At 43.7% G+C, this 17,804-nt stretch overlaps 1 protein-coding gene and 1 pseudogene across 5 annotated transcripts in view; both read right to left on the bottom strand.

Annotated features, from left to right (window-relative positions):
• CAMK1D (calcium/calmodulin dependent protein kinase ID) overlaps positions 1–17,804 on the bottom strand; it is a 485,162-nt gene that overhangs the window by 377,421 nt on the left and 89,937 nt on the right. The window lies entirely within an intron of this gene.
• On the bottom strand, positions 1,304–1,444 carry LOC115836828 (annotated as a pseudogene).

Raw genomic sequence — 17,804 nt, 5'->3', positions numbered from 1 at the left:
TGCCTCAGACAGAAGAGCATTTTATTATAACTTGTTTATCCTTCTAGTGTTTCTTGATGCAAATATAAGTAAATTCACATACATATGTTCATATGTCCATCTTCCTTTTTTTTTTTTTTTTTTTTTTGAGACGGAGTCTTGCTCTGTTGCCCAGGCTGGAGTGCGGTGGCATGATATCAGCTCACTGCAACCTCCACCTCCTGGGTTCAAGCAATTCTTCTGCCTCAGCCTCCCAAGTAGCTGGGACTACAGGCACGCACCACCATGCCCAGCTAATTTTTGTGTTTTTAGTAGAGACGGGGTTTCACCACGTTGGCCAGGATGGTCTCAATCTCTTGATCTCAGGATCCACCCGTCTCGGCCTCCCAATGTGCTGAGATTACAGGTGTGAGCCACTGCGCCCAGCAGCCCAGCTTTTTTATATAAAGGGCAGCATACTCCATGCACTGTTTTTCACCTTGCGTTTCGTACTTGGTAATGTACCTGGAAATCTTCCCTATCAAAACACACACTTTTTTTTTTTTTTTTTTTTTTGAGACAGAGTGTTGCTCTGTCGCCCAGGCCTGGAGTGCAGTGGCTCAATCTCGGCTCACTGCGACCTCCACCCTCTGGGTTCAAGCGATTCTCCTGCCTCAGCCTCCCGAGTAGCTGGGATTACAGGCGTGCGCCACCACTCCCAGCTAATTTTTGTGTTATTAGTATAGACGGGCTTTCACCATGTTGGTCAGGCTGGTCTCAAACTCCCGACCTCAAGTGATCTGCCCACCTCAGCTTCCTACAGTGCTGGGATTACAGGCGTGAGCCACCATGCCTGGCCAGAAATACAGATTTTTATCATTCTCTTTAACAGCTGCATAGCATTCCAATGTAGATATACACCATCATCCCTTTAACCAGTCCCTTATTGACTGATAGCCACTTGGTGGCTTCCAACACTCTGGTGTTACAAAGCTTTAATGATAATTGTGAGCAAATGTCATTTCATCACATATGCGGGTGTATCTGCAGTAAAGATTCCCAGAAATGGGACTGCTGGGTCAAAAGGTAAATGGATCTGTAATGTTAGTTCATGGCACCAGATGCCCCTCCTATAGGGTTGTTTAAAAATACTGTTAGGTGCTACAAAGAGGTAGTGATTTTTTTTTTTTTTTTTTTTTTTTTGAGACAGAGTCTCACTCTGTCGCCCAGGCTGGAGTGCAGTGGTACAATCTCAGCTCACTGCAGCCTTGACCTCCTGGGCTCAAGTGATCCTCCCGCCTCAACCTGGGACCACAGGCACGTGCCGCCATGCCTGGCTAAGATTTAAATTTTGTAGAGACAGGCCCTCACCATGGTGCCCAGGCTGAGTGATACTTTAAATGTATATATGTGGTATAGGTCCTGAGAATGTTTTCCATTCTTGTCACGGGGACTGTTAACCTATTTCTTTACTTTCATAAAACACAGGCTCTTTTAAAATTTAAATCAATGCGGCATCCCCCAGTGGTGGTCTGAGTTCACCTTCCCTATTAAACTTGCATCCAACAATTCTCTTAGGCTAACAGATTTCCCCTCTAGCAACCTATTGGAAGAAAACAGCCCCTCTCCAAAAGACTTGAAAGCCTAGTTAATATGGGTAGAATTAAATTTTTATAAGAGCATTCAGGAATTCTAAATCAGCAGCAAATATTTTTCTCATCACAAGACACACAACGACATGGAAATAAAACATAAATGAATATTTTAAAACTTTATTCATTCCAATTCAGGGGATCCCCAAACCTAGTTTATAGTCCCAGAGTTTTTAGTAATTCATGACTTTTTCACAGTGAGAATCTACAATGAGAAAATGGTGCCTATCTGCAGAAGCGATAAAGGGTTCTTTCCCACCCAAGCTTCTGGAGAAGGCATGAGGAAACAATATACTTTCACATGAGAATCTCAGATTTCAGGAAATTGACCTTCTGACTTAGAACATTTATTACGGGCGGGGTGCACCAAAGCCATGATCTGCTTTCCTACTGGCACGGACTGGCTAAATACAAGTCATACAAGACTGAATTCACTCCTTTGTTTAATATGGTTTTGTATAACACCTTCAGTTTACTTTAAAATCATGTGGCACGGACAGCATGATATTCTCCATGTGCTAGTTGCTATAAATGTCAATTCTAAGGACAGTCGGTTACTCTAATCAATAACTCATACTCCATCTACCAAAGACATGGGCAAGAATGTTTTCAGCTGTTTTCTTCATACTGTCCCAAACTGGAAACAACCAAATGTCCATCAACTACAGAAAGGAACCTAAACTTTATATGATGGAATTATAGAGCAATGGGGAAAAAATGAACAACTTTTACATGCAACAACATGAATCAGTGTCATAAAACATAAGTGCAATTCCATTTATATGGAATTTAAAAGCAGGCAAAACTAATCTAAGGTGACAACAGTCAGAACCGTGATTACCAGGCTGGACACAGTGGCTCACGCCTGTAATCCCAACACTTTGGAAGGCCAAGGCAGGCGAAGTGCTTGAGCCCAGTAGTTTGACATCAGCCTGGGCAACATGGCAAAACCCCCGTTTCTAAAAAAAAATACAAAAATTAGCTGGGTGTGGTGGTGCAAACCTGTAGTCTCAGCTACTTGAGACGCTGAGGCAGGAGGATCGTTTGCGCCCGGGAGGTCAAAGCTGCAGTGAGCCCTGGTCATGTCACTGTACTCCAGCCCGAGCAAAAGAGCAAGACTCTCTATCCTTATGTGAGATTCCCAAAAAGGTCCAGCCATTGGTTTGGGAAATTTCTGGCTGTCTGAGGCTTCTCCTAGGGTAAGAGAATCCTGGTTTTGGAATACTGGAAAATCTGCCCCGAGGGAAGCTTCCATCCAAAGTGGCACTCAGAGCACGTAGGAAGGCACAGAGCAGGGACTCCTGATGACAGAACCACCATCCAGACTGTACTCAGCCGGCCGGCCAGCCTGCTCACACATTTCCTAAATAAGGGGTCTTATGTGAATTTGGTATGAAACTTGCTTGCATTATAACCTGGCAGTGAGAATGTAGAACAGCTAACTGTCATTCACCTAAAATTTTACCTACTAAAAAACCTGAGCGCCGACAGCCAATCTGGCTTAGTTCCATTCTCCAGTGGTTTGCAGATTATTAGATGAATGGCAACATAGCACAGGCACAGAGGCTCACACCTGTAATGCCAGCACTTTTAGGGGCTGAGGCAAGAGGATCACTTGAGTCCAGGATTTCAAGACCAGCCTGGGGAACACAGCGAGACTCCATCTCTACAAAAAATTTAAAAATTTGCCAGGCATGGCAGTGCACACCTATAGTCCCAGCTACTCGGGAGGCTGAGGCAGGAGAATCGCTTGAGCCCAGGAATTTGAGGCTGCATTGAGCTATGCTGTGCCACGGCACTCTTCACCCAGGTGACAAAGTAAGACCTTGTCTCTAAAAAAAAATTAAAATTCGGCCGAGAGTGGTGGCTCACACCTGTAATCCCAGCACTTTGGGAGGATGAGGCAGATGGATCACAAGGTCAGGAGATTGAGACCATCTTGGCTAACACAGTAAAGCCCTGTCTCTACTAAAAATACAAAAAATTAGCCAGGTGTGGTGGCACACGCCTGTAGTCCTAGCTACTCAGGAGGCTGAGGCAGAGGAATTGCTTGAACCCAGGAGGCAGAGGTTGCAGTGAGCTGAAATTGCATCACTGCACTCCAGCCTGGGTGACAGAGCAAGACTCCATCTCAAAAACAAACAAACAAACAAAAATTATACTCAAAAAAATAACGGCAACCTACTGTCCACATAATATAGCGAGAAATTTCCTTATAAATGAAATGAAGACAGGAGCTAGGAGCAAGAAAAACTAGACCGATAAACAACTGCACAGCAAGACCCAACCAGGGGGAGGGTTTCAACAGACCCCACAGAGCTCTGCTGCTGGCCCCTTCCTCTTCAGCATTTTTATTGGTGACTTGTACAGAGAGAGAGGATGTGATCATCATGTTTGTGGACAACCCAAAATTAAACCAAACTCAGAATTCTAAAAGATCTTGACAGGCTGATATAATGAGCTGGATCTCACAAGATTGTGCACAAAAATTAACAACTCAGAACAAAACAGGCAAGGCTCCATGATAAAATGTATCATAGTTGTTACATTTAAAACTTTAGGGGTTTTGGATAACCAGCAGTTCAGGTAAGTCCATGTAAGTCAGAAGGGTGTTGTGGTTGCCAAAAATGCAATGCCTGTATTATATTTCAACAAAAGTTTCCTTTTAAAAATGTAACGCAACATATTCATACACCAATGTTCCCAGCGGCATGATTCACAATAACCAAAAGGTTACCCAGAGAGTCCATGGACAGATGAATGGGTAAGCGAAATACAGTCTAGCCATGCAATGGAATATTATTCGGCCTTAAAAAGGAAGAAAATTCTGGCCAGGAGCAGTGGCTCATACCTGTAATCGTAGCACTTTGGAAGGCCGAGGCAGGCAGATCATGAGGTCAGGAGTTCAAGACCAGCCTGGCCAACAGAGTGAAACCCCATCTCTACTAAAAATACAAAAATTAGCCGGGCGTGGTGGCGGGCGCCTGTAATCCCAGCTACTCGGGAGGCTGAGGCAGGAGAATCGCTTGAATCCGGGAGGCAGAGCTTGCAGTGAGCCAAGATTGCGCCACTGCACTCCAGCCTGGGTGATAGAGCGAAACAACATCTAAAAAAAAAAAAAAAAAAAAAAAAAAGAAGAAGAAGAAGAAGAAAAGTCTGACGACCTATGCTTCAAACTGGATGGGTCTTGAGGACTGAGTGAAATAAGCCAGTCATAGAAAGGCAAATATTGACGAATCCACTTCAACAAGGCCCCTAGAGTAGTCCAGTTCATAGAGGGAGAAAGTAGAATGGGGCCGGTCATAGACTGGGAGGAGAGAAGATGAGGAGTTGCTGTTGAATGAGGGCAAAGTTTCTGTTTGGGAAGATGAAAAAGTTCTGGAGATGGATGGTGGCGATGGTTGCACAACAATGTGAATATACTTCATGCCACTGAACTGTACACTGAAAAACAGTCAAAATGAGCCAGGCACAGTGGCTCACGCCTGTAATCCCAGCACTTTGAGAGGCCAAGGCGGGTGGATCACCTGAGGTCAGGAGTTCGAGACCATCCTGACCGATATGGTGAAACCCTGTCTCTACTAAAACTACAAAAATTAGCCAGGCATAGTGACGCATACCTGTAATCCCAACTACTCGGGAGGCTGAGGCAGGAGAATTGTTTGAACCCAGGAGGCGGAGGTTGCAGTGAGCCAAGATTGCACCACTGCACTCCAGCCTGGGCGACAGAGCGAGACTCAGTCTCAAAAAAAAAAAAACAGTCAAAATGGTCAAACTTACATTAATACATATTACTATAATGTGTATTAATATATGGACCATAATGCATATTTATACATACAAATACATATAGAAATAAATGTATATTTATATATTATAAATAACTGTACTGTATTGTATACAATATTGTATATTCATACAATTATTTATAATGTATAAATATTTATTCAGTCCACATAACATTCTGAGAAATTTCCTTATGATTTCCTTGTAAACGAAAGGAAGAAAGGGGCTAGATGTGAGAAAAACTGGACATTGTATATTCATACAATAGAAATCAATATCAATAATTGTATAAATATTGTAAATTCAGTTTATAATAATACATATTACCATTTTTTTAAGAACCCAAAAAATGCAATGCAATCATCTGCTCCATTAATGTGAACAAAGGTCATTGTTGGGTTCCATAGCTGCTCTCAGAACACACCTGAAAACAGTGTGAAAACAGGCTTGCAAAGGGATCCGCAAACACCGCCCACCTGACTCGCCTGCTCCAAGAGCCTCTCCTCCTTCCCTCTCAAGTGGGCTTTGCCTCTGAACCTGGATGGTTCCTCTCCCTCAGTGAAGGAACTGTCGGCCACTTGGAAAAGGAGGCGGCTCCCAGCACATGTGCTGCTTCAGATCCCCAATGTCTCTGTTGCTGTGGTTCCCGGGACCCCGGGGGTCGAAGGCCCATCGGCCAGAGTAGCCCCCAGGACACTCAGAACATGGGCATCCCCCAGGGCATCTTCCAGAAGCCTTAGCTCCCTGCCCCACTTCCTCTCTGACCCACTCTCCAACACACACACACACACAAACACACAACCATGCTCAAGTCTCTGCCTCCCAACGCAACAAAGGATTGGTATATTCATTTACTCCACAAATATTCAGAGTTCGAGAGAAATTGCAAAATAAATTCTTTAAAAGATTTACCAGTTCAAGAAATGCGTATCATGTATATGAATGACAATATTTATTAAGTGCCACTATTATCAGAATTTACCTCATTTCTCTCACCCCCTCTAAATAAATTAGTCTGTGAAGCTGAGACAGGAAAAGAGCTGCCCTGGGGTGGAAATCGTCAAGTGGGGCCAGGGCGCTGGGTCCCTGGGGATACCAAGTCCCAAGAAGAAGGCAAGAGTGAAGAGGGAGCAGCTTCCCAATGTCCACAGCGAAATCTCCCCCAGGCCCTCCTACCTCTTCCTCCTCCCAAGGCAAGAGAATGGACTTACCTAGCTGGCCAGGAGGGGATGGAGGGCACCAGCCCAGCTCCTTCTCCCTCCTTTCTCTTGGGAACCCGCTGGAAGCCCACGGACCACATCTCTCCTCTGGGCTAGGGGCGGCGCCTGCAGGGGGCTAGGCAGACTGCTTCTGAGGTTAAGAGTGAGGAAGTCCTTTATTAAAACATGCCCCAGACCTCCAATGGAACTTTTATCAGGAATGAATTTAACATTTTGCTCTCCATCTGCCTGGCCCCTCAGCCCTACTTCTCAATTGGTTCAGAGCTCACGTGGGAAAGAATGGTTCTCCTCACTCCCCGGCCCATGGCAGACACACTCAGCACCGCGCCTCTTACATGGCGGGCAGGTCTGGGTGGGAGGTCTTCAAAGCTGGTTCTCACAGTGGGAGCCTGCATGAGGCTCAGGACATGCCAGTTGGCTCTAACCTCTGGGGCCAGCAGCACCTGATAGCCACCAGGCAGTCAAAGCATGACTTTTTCATTCTTCTTTTATTCTGGAACAACGGAAGTTTCCTTAGACAGGTAACCCAATAGACCCAGCATTTAGCCTCCTTGAAGAAAACACCAGAGTCTCAAATAACAAACAAAACTAAATGCAAAGGGCTGTCCAAGTCCTCACTGTAACTCGAAATGGCATTAGGAACATTTATGGAGACTAGAAAATACAAGACCCCAAACCTGCTGGGCCTCAGACCAGGACACGGCCTCCTTCTCTCTGGCCAGTACACAAGTCATCAAACCACTGTCCATGCGTGATCTGCCCAATCTACAAGCCAAGCACAGCTGGAGACACCACTAACCCATCCCTATTTATTCTCTTAACCACATAACTTCCCGATTTCCACTGCACCTTGCTAGAGAGCCATGTTTATGTCTCCAAAGCTTCAACCCTTCTTTAAGAACAAGAAATTAACAAAATCACAACGGCACTTCCTAATGGTATTAAACATAAAACTTTCATGCTTATATAAACCTGAGAGCTCAGGTAGTTAGTTCCACCTCCTCATTCCCCACGTGAAGTGACTGTGGAGCTGTAAACTCAGTATATAACCCAGCTGTAACTGGGGAAACTGGAATATAAACTGGATATTAGAGGATATTAAGAAATTAGTATTAGTTGTATTAGTTGTGATAATGCTATTTTAACTACATAAGGAAACTTCCTTCTCCTTCCTTCCTTCCTTCTTTCCCTTTTTCCTTCCCTCCTTCCTTCTTTCTCTCTCTCCCCACCCTCCCGCCCTTCCTTCCTTCTTTCCTTCCTAGGGTGAAGGAACAGAGATTCACACTACTGTTAATACGGGTGTAACGTCAAGATGTCTCCAATTTACTTTTTTTTACATACATGTGTCTTTTTTTTGAGATGGAGTCTCGCTCTGTCACCCAGGCTGGAGTACAGTGGTGTAATCTCGGCTCACTGCAACCTCTGCCTCCCAAGTCAAGCGATTCTCCCACCTCAGCCTCCCAATTAGCTGGGATTACAGGCGCCTGCCACCATGCCCAGACAATTTTTATATTTTTAGTAGAGGTGGGGTTTCGCCATGTTGGCCAGGCTAGTCTCAAATTCCTGACCTCCAGTGATCCACCCACCTAGGCCTCCCAAAGGATTATAGGTGTGGGCCACCACGCCTGGCCAACATGTGTCTTTTTTTAAGCTTTATTGAGGTATGACTGACAAAAATGGTATATATTTAGGGTATACAACATGATGTTTTGATATATGTATACATCGTAACATGATCACCAAGATCAAGCTCATTAACATGCCTATCACCTGCCATCATCACCCCTTGTGTGCGTGTGATGATGGCACTTGAGATCTACTCTCTTAGCAAATATCTTCACTTTTTTTTTTTTTAATGGAGTGAGCTGTAACATATAAACAGCTGGCCTGACCCAGGGTATACACAGCTGGTTAGTGGACGAGCTTGTTAACAGCAAGCATGGTTCCTGCCAAGGCTGTTTTCAACGTGCTGTACTCTCAACACGGGAGCAGCTACATAAGACGACGGGGCCCTTCGGACAGCCACACGGACCCTGCCCACTCAGCTTGGGGAGGTTCTACGCACTCCCAATGAGGATGGCAGACAAGCCACACTTCAGCAAAAGAGTAACTTGCTAGGTTGGCTTACTTCTCTGATCTTAATGGCCAAATACTCACGTAACATTGGCCCAGGTAACATTTGTTCTGAGTTTCAAAGACCACATCAGTGCACCAAGGAACTGGAATCTTTCATAACATAGTAACATGACGTAATAGAATCTGGATAGAATCATACAATAACAATCACAAACTGCTTGCTGTGTACCAGGGACTATTCTGAGTGTTTACGAGAATGGCCCCAGTAAATCACAACATCCGATGATATTATTATCTCCATCACATTGATGAAGCAACCAGGGCACAGAGAAGTTAAGAAACCCACCAAAACCACGGAACCCTACACGACAGTCAGCATTTTGGATGACTCAGCCATACATGCCCCTGTGATCACACTCCATTTCCGGACAGTCACATTTCATGTTTTTCACCGGGAGGAATGGTCCGGGGATAATTTCTTCTCATTCCTGTCTTTAAAAACAGTACAAAAGGATAAAAACAAAAAGTAAAAGAGAAAAAATCTGCCACAGAGGCTAAAACAACATATCTGATGTCAAAAAGTTTTTTTCACTTTGTTTTTCTCAACAAAAATTCAAATCACTCAAGTACTGCTTGACTCTCTTCTCCAAACAGACGTAGGCAAGAAGTCCATAGTATCTCTCAACAAACCTAGGCAAGAATCCAGACAGCTCTACAGTTTCTTCTCCAGAGAACTCTGTGGGCCGGGCATGGTGGCCCATACCTGTAATCTCAGCACTTTGGGAGGCTAAGGCAGGAGGATAAAAAAAAAAAAAAAAAAAAAAAAAAAAAAAAAAAAAAAAAAAAAAAAAAAAAAAAAAAAAGTCCAGCTGGTGCAGGATCCCACTTGGGAGGCCAAGGCAGGAGGATCACTTGAGGTCAGGAGTTCGAGACTAGCCTGCCCAACAGGGTGAAATCCTGTCTCTACTAAAAATAGAAAAAAAATTAGCCAGGTGTAGTGACACACACCTGTAATCCCAACTACTTGGGAGGCTGAGGCAGGATAATCACTTGAATCCAAAGGCAGAGGTTTCAGTGAGCCGAGATTGTGCCACTGCACTCCAGCCTGGGCAACAAGAGCGAAACTCTATCTCAAAAAATAATAATAATAAAAATAAGTAAAAAAAAAAATATTAGCCAAGCATGGTGATACATACCTGTAGTCCTCGTTACTCAAGAGGCTGAGGCAGGAGGATCACTTGAGCCCAAGAGTTCAAGACTACAGTGAGCTACAAAATTAACTTAAAAATTAATTTTTTTTTTAATAGGATCTCACTCTATCACCAAGGCTGGAATGCAGTGGCACAATCTTGGCTTACTTCAGTCGCAACCTCTCAGGCTCAAGCAATCCTCCCACTTCACTCTTTTGAGTAGCTGGGACCCCAGGTGCACACAACTACACTCAGCTAATTTCTTAATTTTTTGTAGAGACCAGGTCTTTCTATTTAGCCCAGGCTGTTCTCAAACTCTTGGCCTCAAGCAATCTTTCCGTCTCAGCTTCCCAAAGTGCTGGGATTACAGGCATGAGCCACCATACCTAGCCCTAAAAATTTAAACATTTTAAAAAAGGAGAAAACTATCTGAAGGCTGCCCAGTGGCCAGCAGAGGCCTGTCATCATGATATATCAGAAAGTTACCAGTTATTCCCTTTAAGGACTCTAGGTGAGTTTCTGCAGAAAGAGTGACATGGGAAATAAATTGTAGTTGGCCTTCCAATACCTTTGCTAACTTCTCCAGTATTGATAATGACTTTGAACTAACCTTTATAATTTAATTACTTCTTGAAAGTGGTGCCTTCTGAAACTAACATGAGATACAGACCATTCTACAGAAGAATATATTCAGTAAAAAAAAGACAGAGAAAGAGAGACACAGTGGAAAAAACTTAGACCCAAACACTGAGTTTCGAAGATCCCAGAAAAGGAGACGTTGTCTTAAACAACCCATCCTAGACATGGCGAAACGTCTTAGGATGAATTGGGGAAGCTGCCAGTTGGGACATTCCCTAGTTCTATTCCAAAATCCCTTCCCTGCATTTAGTCCAATTTAAGGTATCTCATGTAATTCTCAGAAAAGGTCAATGAATTCTCAAAGGTAGTGAACATCCAACTAAGATATGGCACACAGTATCTGACAGCAGGGAAGGAAGGGCAGACTCAAACCAGAACAACAAGGACAAAGAGTTCTAACTCCAAAGGGCTTGGGAATCACTGGCATAGAGCTTGCTGTAAAGTCTCCAACTGCAAAAAGAGAAAGGATTTATATCATGGCTACTATCTATACTTTAAAAACGTCTGAGCTTCCTCAAATATTAGTGTCAGAGGCATTGGAACCAGACCAACTCCATCTTGAGTAGGGGCTGGGTAAAATGAGGCTAAGACCTACTGAGCTGCATTCCCAGACAGTTAAGGCATGCTAAGTCACAGGATGAGACAGAAGGTCGGCAAAAGATACAGGTCATAAAGACCTTGTTGATAAAACAGGTTGCGGTAAAGAAGCAGCCAAAACCCGGATGGCGACGAGAGTGATCTCTTGTTGTCCTCGCTGCTACACTCCTATCAGCGCCATGACAGTTTACAAATGCCAAGGCCACGTCAGGAAGTTACCCTACATGGTCTAAAAAGGGGAGGCATGAATAATTCACCCCTTGTTTAGCATATCATCAAGAAATAACCATAAAAGTGGGAAACCAGCAGCCCTCGGGGCTGCTCTGTCTATAGATTAGCCATTCTTGATTCCTTTACTTTCTTAATAAACTTGCTTTCACTTTACTCTGTGGACTTGCCCTGAATTCTTTCCTGCACGAGGCCCAAGAACCATCTCTTGGGGCCTGGATCATGACCCCTTTTCTGTAACACTAGCAGGCTGAAGGATGAACTAATAATTGAGGCAAAGAGACTATATTTCATATCTGCAAAAGAAATGAACAGTACTATCCGCAAATAACAGGCGCCTCTCACACACAATACCTTTACTTCCCTCGCTGGGAACTTTTCATTCTTTTTCAAAATTTGTTACGGTTAAAATTAGCATTTGACATTCACAAAAAAAACGCCAACAACATGTCTATATCTGCTATTATGACCTCACCATTCATTCACCTCTGAACTGACTTTCAAAACACAGTTAACTTCAGCCAGCAAACAACAGTCAGGCACAAAGATAAGGAAGACAATTAAAAGTTATACTAACAATAAAAACAACTGAGCAATATAATTCTCTGCAGTTGTCAGGGCATGGTTTATGACTTTTACATTAAGAGAACTTTTTCTTTTTATTCTTACAGACAGTACAAAAGCAATGATGATCATGGTTAAAGGCAAGTCAGTGGGTGGGGAAAACGGCCTTGGGAAAGTTTCCAGTCTAAAAACGCACGTTAGCAGTACTTGAAGGTGATGTTTTGAATACCCAGAGAAAAGTCTGTCTACTCTTCTGCCCAGTCTGTAACGGGCGACGCTGACATTGAAACCAGCCAAGGAACGAGAGCAAACGGGACAATGGCCTGTCTTCATGCGAAGGGAAGCCAAAACAAAATGGCAGAACCAAAGCTGCGTCTGACTACATTCTACTCATTCTCCAAGGTAAGGTTTCATTTCAGAACTCTCACAAGAACTCTAATCAGTGTAAACCAAAAATAAAATTCTAAACCCCCCCCCCCCCCAACTGACTGAATGGAGGACCTTCCTCTTGGCCAAGGGGATTCCAAAGTTAACCTGAAAGACTAGTGCAGGGCATGATGGGAAGGCAGGATCAGACACTCCTCATTCTACCCTCCTCCCTTTGGAATTCAGGCACGACTGGCCAGCATGCATTAACATTCAAACAGAAATCTTAAGACTGAGAAAACAGATGCTTTGTAGCAATAAGATACCAAATTCCAGCCTGTCTCTAGTATAGCATCATGTGACAGATAGCAGGCCCTGAGAGAAATCAAAGTATTTTACCCCAACATACATTTCTTTGACATATTTTGAAATGACCCTTCAAAGCTGTCTCTTGTGGGGAAAATCTACATTCTGTAGCGAATCCCATCCCCTTTCCACACCTTTTCCTGTTCCAGGAGAGATTTAACTAAGAGTCTGGCACCTTTACTGTCTAATCTCTCTGAAGCCTGTTACCTGGAGGCTTCATCTGCATGATAAAAACCCTGGTCTCCACAACCCCTTATCTCAACTCAGACATTCCTTTCTATGGATTCCACATCTTTAGATAATAACTTAACTCTTTCAACCAATTGCTAATCAGAAAATCTTTGAATGCACCTGTATTCAAAATCTATTCCAAAATCCCTTTCCTTGAATGCACCTGCATTCAAAGATTTTGGAAATCCCTGCTTCAAGTTGTTCTGGCTTTCTAGACCAAAGCAACGTACACCTTAAATACAATATTGATTGATGTCTGCCTCTAACTTCTGTCCCTCTAAAATGTATAAAACCAAGCTGCACCCCAACCACCTTGGGCACATGTTCACAGGACGTCCTGGGGCTGTGTCACAGGCCTTGGTCATTCATACTTGGCTCAGAAGAAACCTCCTTAAATATTTTACAGAGTTTGACTCTTTTCATCGACATCAGCATATACTCCTCCCTCAAAGCCTCAGAGGCCAAGGAAACGGAGGTTTCCATGATGGTTCTTATGCCTGACTGTCAGAGGCATGTGAACCAGGGCAACTCCATCTTGAATAGGAGCTGGGTAAAATAAGGAAGAGACCTACGGGGCTGCATTCCCAGATGGTTAAGGCATTCCAAGTCACAGAATGAGATGGGAGACCGGCACAAAACACAGGTCATAAAGACCTTGCTGATAAACCAGGTTGCAGTAAAGAAGCTGGCCGGCCAAAACCCACCAAAACCAAGATGGCAATGACAGTGACCTCTGGTTGTCCTCACTGCTACACTCCCGCCAGCGCCATGACCGTTTACAAATGCCATGGTAACGACAGGAAGTTACCCTATATTGTCTAAAAACGGGAGGTAGGAATAATCCATCCCTTGTTTAGCATATCATTCAGAAAGAACCATAAAAATAGGAAACCAGGCTGGGCGCAGTGGCTCATGCCTATAATCCCAGAACTTTGGGAGGCCAAGGTGGCTAGATCACCTAAGGTCAAGAGTTCGAGACCAGCCTGGCCAACATGGTGAAACTCCGTATCTACTGAAAATACAAAAATTAGCCGAGCATGGTGGTGGGCGCCTATAATCCCAGCTACTCAGGAGGCTGAGGCAGGAGAATCGCTTGAACCCAGGGAGCGGAGGCTGCAGTGAGCCAGGATCACTCCACTTTACTCCAGCCTGGGCAAAAGAGCCAGACTCCGTCTCAAAAATAAAAAATAAAAATAAAAATAAAATAGGAAACCAGCAGTCCTCGGGGCTGCTCTACAGAATAGCTATTCTTTTATTCCTTTACTTTCCAAAGAAACTTGCTTTCACTTTACTCTATAAACTTGCCCTGAATTCTTTCTTGTGTGAGATCCAAGAACCCTCTCTTGGGGTCTGGATCAGGACCCCTTTCCTGTAACACGACTATATGAGCACAACACGTGGTTCCTGCCTTCGTGAAGGTCATCACGACACTATATTGCAACTACAAGCTTCTATCCTTGTTTCTGTCCCCTCCTGTGTCATTGCAGAGATTCTCAGAATGGAGGCAACATAGGTTAGCCCTCTCTGTTTGACCATGGTGCCTGGTGTAGAGTGAGCACCCATCATATCAGTTCCATGAATACTGAATACATTTTACAAATAGGCAAACCCCGAGAAGATCTGCTGCACATAAACATCTTTCCTACTCAAGTCACTTTCACTACTGAGGCTTCACGTCTTTGAATCTGTTTTCCAGAGTCCTTAGATCTATGGATAAATATATTTCTGAGAGCTCAGTGTTTTCACTACTGCTGTCAGTTCATATGTAGACGGAATAAAGAAAATGGCTCAAAATTGAAGGGAATCATCAGAAAGCAAGGAAATAGTGAGAGAAGAGAAGTAGAAAAGTAAAAGAAATGAGAAGATAAAATGGGAAGAAAGCAAAGAAATACCAGACTTTGGCCTGAAATTTGCCATCACACTGCTGTCTCCTGTCATGGTTAAATTTTGGACTTTTCCAAATATACTCACATCTAACCTGCTTCTCCTTACAAATGAAATGGATGAAGTCGGTTTTCACTTTTCCTAAAATGCTCAACAATAGTTACAAGTTCCTTTCTGATCCTTTCCTTCTTAGGAAAGAAGAAAAAAACCTTCCACATAAAACCTTTCAGAACCTAAAGCGTGACATCAGCAGGATGACTTTGGATTCAGGAAAAGTCTAGAAAGTCTTTTAAGCTGAGATGCATTTTTGAGGTTTGGGGTGACAAAAAAACTAAAAACAGTGCCTATGTATAGAAGGGCTTTGCAAGTCTATCTGAAATAAAACATTCACAGAATAAAATTCCATTTCCATATAACGTCTAAGAGAAATCCAAGTTTTTTTGTTTATTTGTTTTTGAGACTGAGTCTCGCTCTGTCACCCAGGCTGGAGTGCAGTGGCGAAATCTCGGCTCACGGCAAGCTCTGCCTCCCAGGTTCATGCCATTCTCCTGCCTCAGCCTCCCGAGTAGCTGGGACTACAGGCATCTGCCACCATGTCTGGCTAATTTTTGTATTTTTAGCAGAGACGAGGTTTCACCATGTTAGCCAGGATGGTCTCCATCTCCTGAACTTGTGATCCACCCACCTTGGCCTCCCAAAGTGCTGGGATTACAGGCGTGAGCCGCCACGCCCAGCCTCAAAGTTTTAAGAAAAACAAGTTATTAAGAAAGACTACCTTCATAGGTCCTTGAGCCTAGAGTTAACATTTTATTGAGTTTTGGTCCATTTGAATTCTTTAATAAGACTTGAAGAATTATTACTGCTGCATTTTATACCATCAGAGATTCTCTTTTATAACTTGAAAAATAAAGTACACATTTCCTTTTTTCCCCACATTTTTGTGCAAGAAAATTTATTTTATACAACTTCCAATCCATTCTGTGTCCTAGAGATTTGACTGAAACTGATGATAATCAAGTGCTTCTCAGTTAATCTGGGGGCTTTAGTTGTCATCTTTGAGTATGGAATAGGATATAAAAAGAAAAGGTAAGTTTAGCCTTGGGGGTGGGGGGAAGAGTTTGGCTTTTTACTTTTTCTTTTTCTTTTTTTTTTTTTTTTTGAGACAGAGTCTCATTCTGTTGCCCAGGCTGAAGTGCAGTGGCACAATCTCGGCTCACTGCAGTCTCCACCTCCTGGGTTGAAGCAATTCTTGTTCCTTGGCCTCCCAAGTAGCTGGGATTACAGGCATGTGCCACCACACCCAGATAATTTTTTTTTTTTTAAGTAGAGACAGGGTTTCACCATGTTGGCCAGGCTGGTCTCGAACTCCCGGCCTCCAGTGATCCATCCGCCTCAGCCTCCGAAAGTGCTGGGATTACAGGTGTGAGGACTTTTTTTTTAACAAAAGAAACACGTTAAAAATTTATTTAAAGGCCAAGCGCAGTGGCTCACACCTATAATCCCAGTACTTTGGAAGGCCAAAGTGGGTGGATCACTCGAACCTAGGAGTTCAAGACCAGCCTGGGCAAGATGGTGAAAACCCATCTCTAACAAAACACAAAAATTAGCCAGGCCTGTGGCATAAGCCTGTAGTCCCAACTACCTAGGAGGCTGAGGCAGGAGGATCACTTCAGCCCAGCAGATGGAGGCTGCAGTGAGCCAAGGTTGCACCACTGCACTCCAGCCCGGGTGATGGAGTGTGAGACTCTGTCTCCGAAAGAAAACAAAAATTAATGTAAGCCATATGTGACATTCAGAAATGAAGCCCAAACAACCCAGGAAAAACTGTCTATTTTTATGGACAGTCATGCTGAAGTATGATTGGAGGACGAAAGGGTATCATTTAATGGTAATAAACGAGGAGAACTTAGCAAGGCCTGCTTTTTCAAATTCTTCTTGGCCTCTGGGAATAGGGCAGAACCCCACTGGAATGAGGGTCTTATGACCGACTTTCAGGCAGGCCAGAGAATCCTTTTTGGCCCACTTTAGGGGAAAAGGATTAGAGAAGATTAGAGAGTGACCTTCCTGCTTCTGCAGTTTCCTCCATTTCCTTCAGCCTGAAATATTCAGTATGCCAAGATGCTGTATATTCAGGTAGCATTTCCTGCATCCCATCATATATACAGATCATTTTCGATTATGAAGCCTACAGGACAGGAACCATGTTTTATCACCTGTGTGTTTCCCAAGGCCTGAGCACTGCATCTAGCATACACCGTATCTCATATACTTTATTGAGGTATAATTTATCCGCAATAAACTGCATTTATTTAAAGTGTGCCATTGAGTTCAACTTCTGTCACACCAAATTAAACAAAAAAATAGATATCTGGCCGGGCACAGTGGCTCACACCTGTAATCCCAGCACTTTGGGAGGCCGAGGCGGGTGGATCACCTGAGGTCAGGAGTTCAACACCAGCCTGGCCAACGTGGCAAAACCCCATCTCTACTAAAAGTACAAAAATTAGCCAGGTGTGGTGGCGTCCACCTGTAGTCCCAGCTACTCAGGAAGCTGAGGCAGGAGAATTGCCTCCTGCCTCCAGAAGGCAGAAGCTGTAGTGAGCCAAGATCATGCCACTGCATTCCAGCCTGGGTGACAGAGGGAGACTCCAACTCAAAAAAAAAAAAAAAAAAAAATCCAAAAAGACTAACATATAGTAGGAATGGCAGGAAAAAGACCTACTGTTTCATAATTATGACATAATGCAAGTAAGACTTTTATGAGGAGTTTCAAGGAAATGAATCCCAGGCCAAACCCATATCTGCCTTTCTCTGACTTAGAAAATCTGCTGCTAGAAAGTAAGACAAGTGATATGGTTTGGCTGTGTCCCCACCCAAATCTCACCTTGAATTACAGTTCCCATAATTCCCACATGTTATGGGAGGGACCCAGTGGGAGTTCACTGAATCACGGGGTGGTTTCCCCCATACTGTTCTCGTGGTAGTGAGTAGTCTCTCACGAGATCTGATGGTTTGATAAGGGGTTTCCCTTTTCACCTGGTTCTCAT

This window comes from Nomascus leucogenys, chromosome 9 (assembly GCF_006542625.1).
Source record: "Nomascus leucogenys isolate Asia chromosome 9, Asia_NLE_v1, whole genome shotgun sequence".
Classification (NCBI taxonomy): Eukaryota; Metazoa; Chordata; class Mammalia; order Primates; family Hylobatidae; genus Nomascus; species Nomascus leucogenys.
Note: the sequence above shows the minus strand (reverse complement) of the source record. Positions and strands in the feature narration are given on the sequence as shown.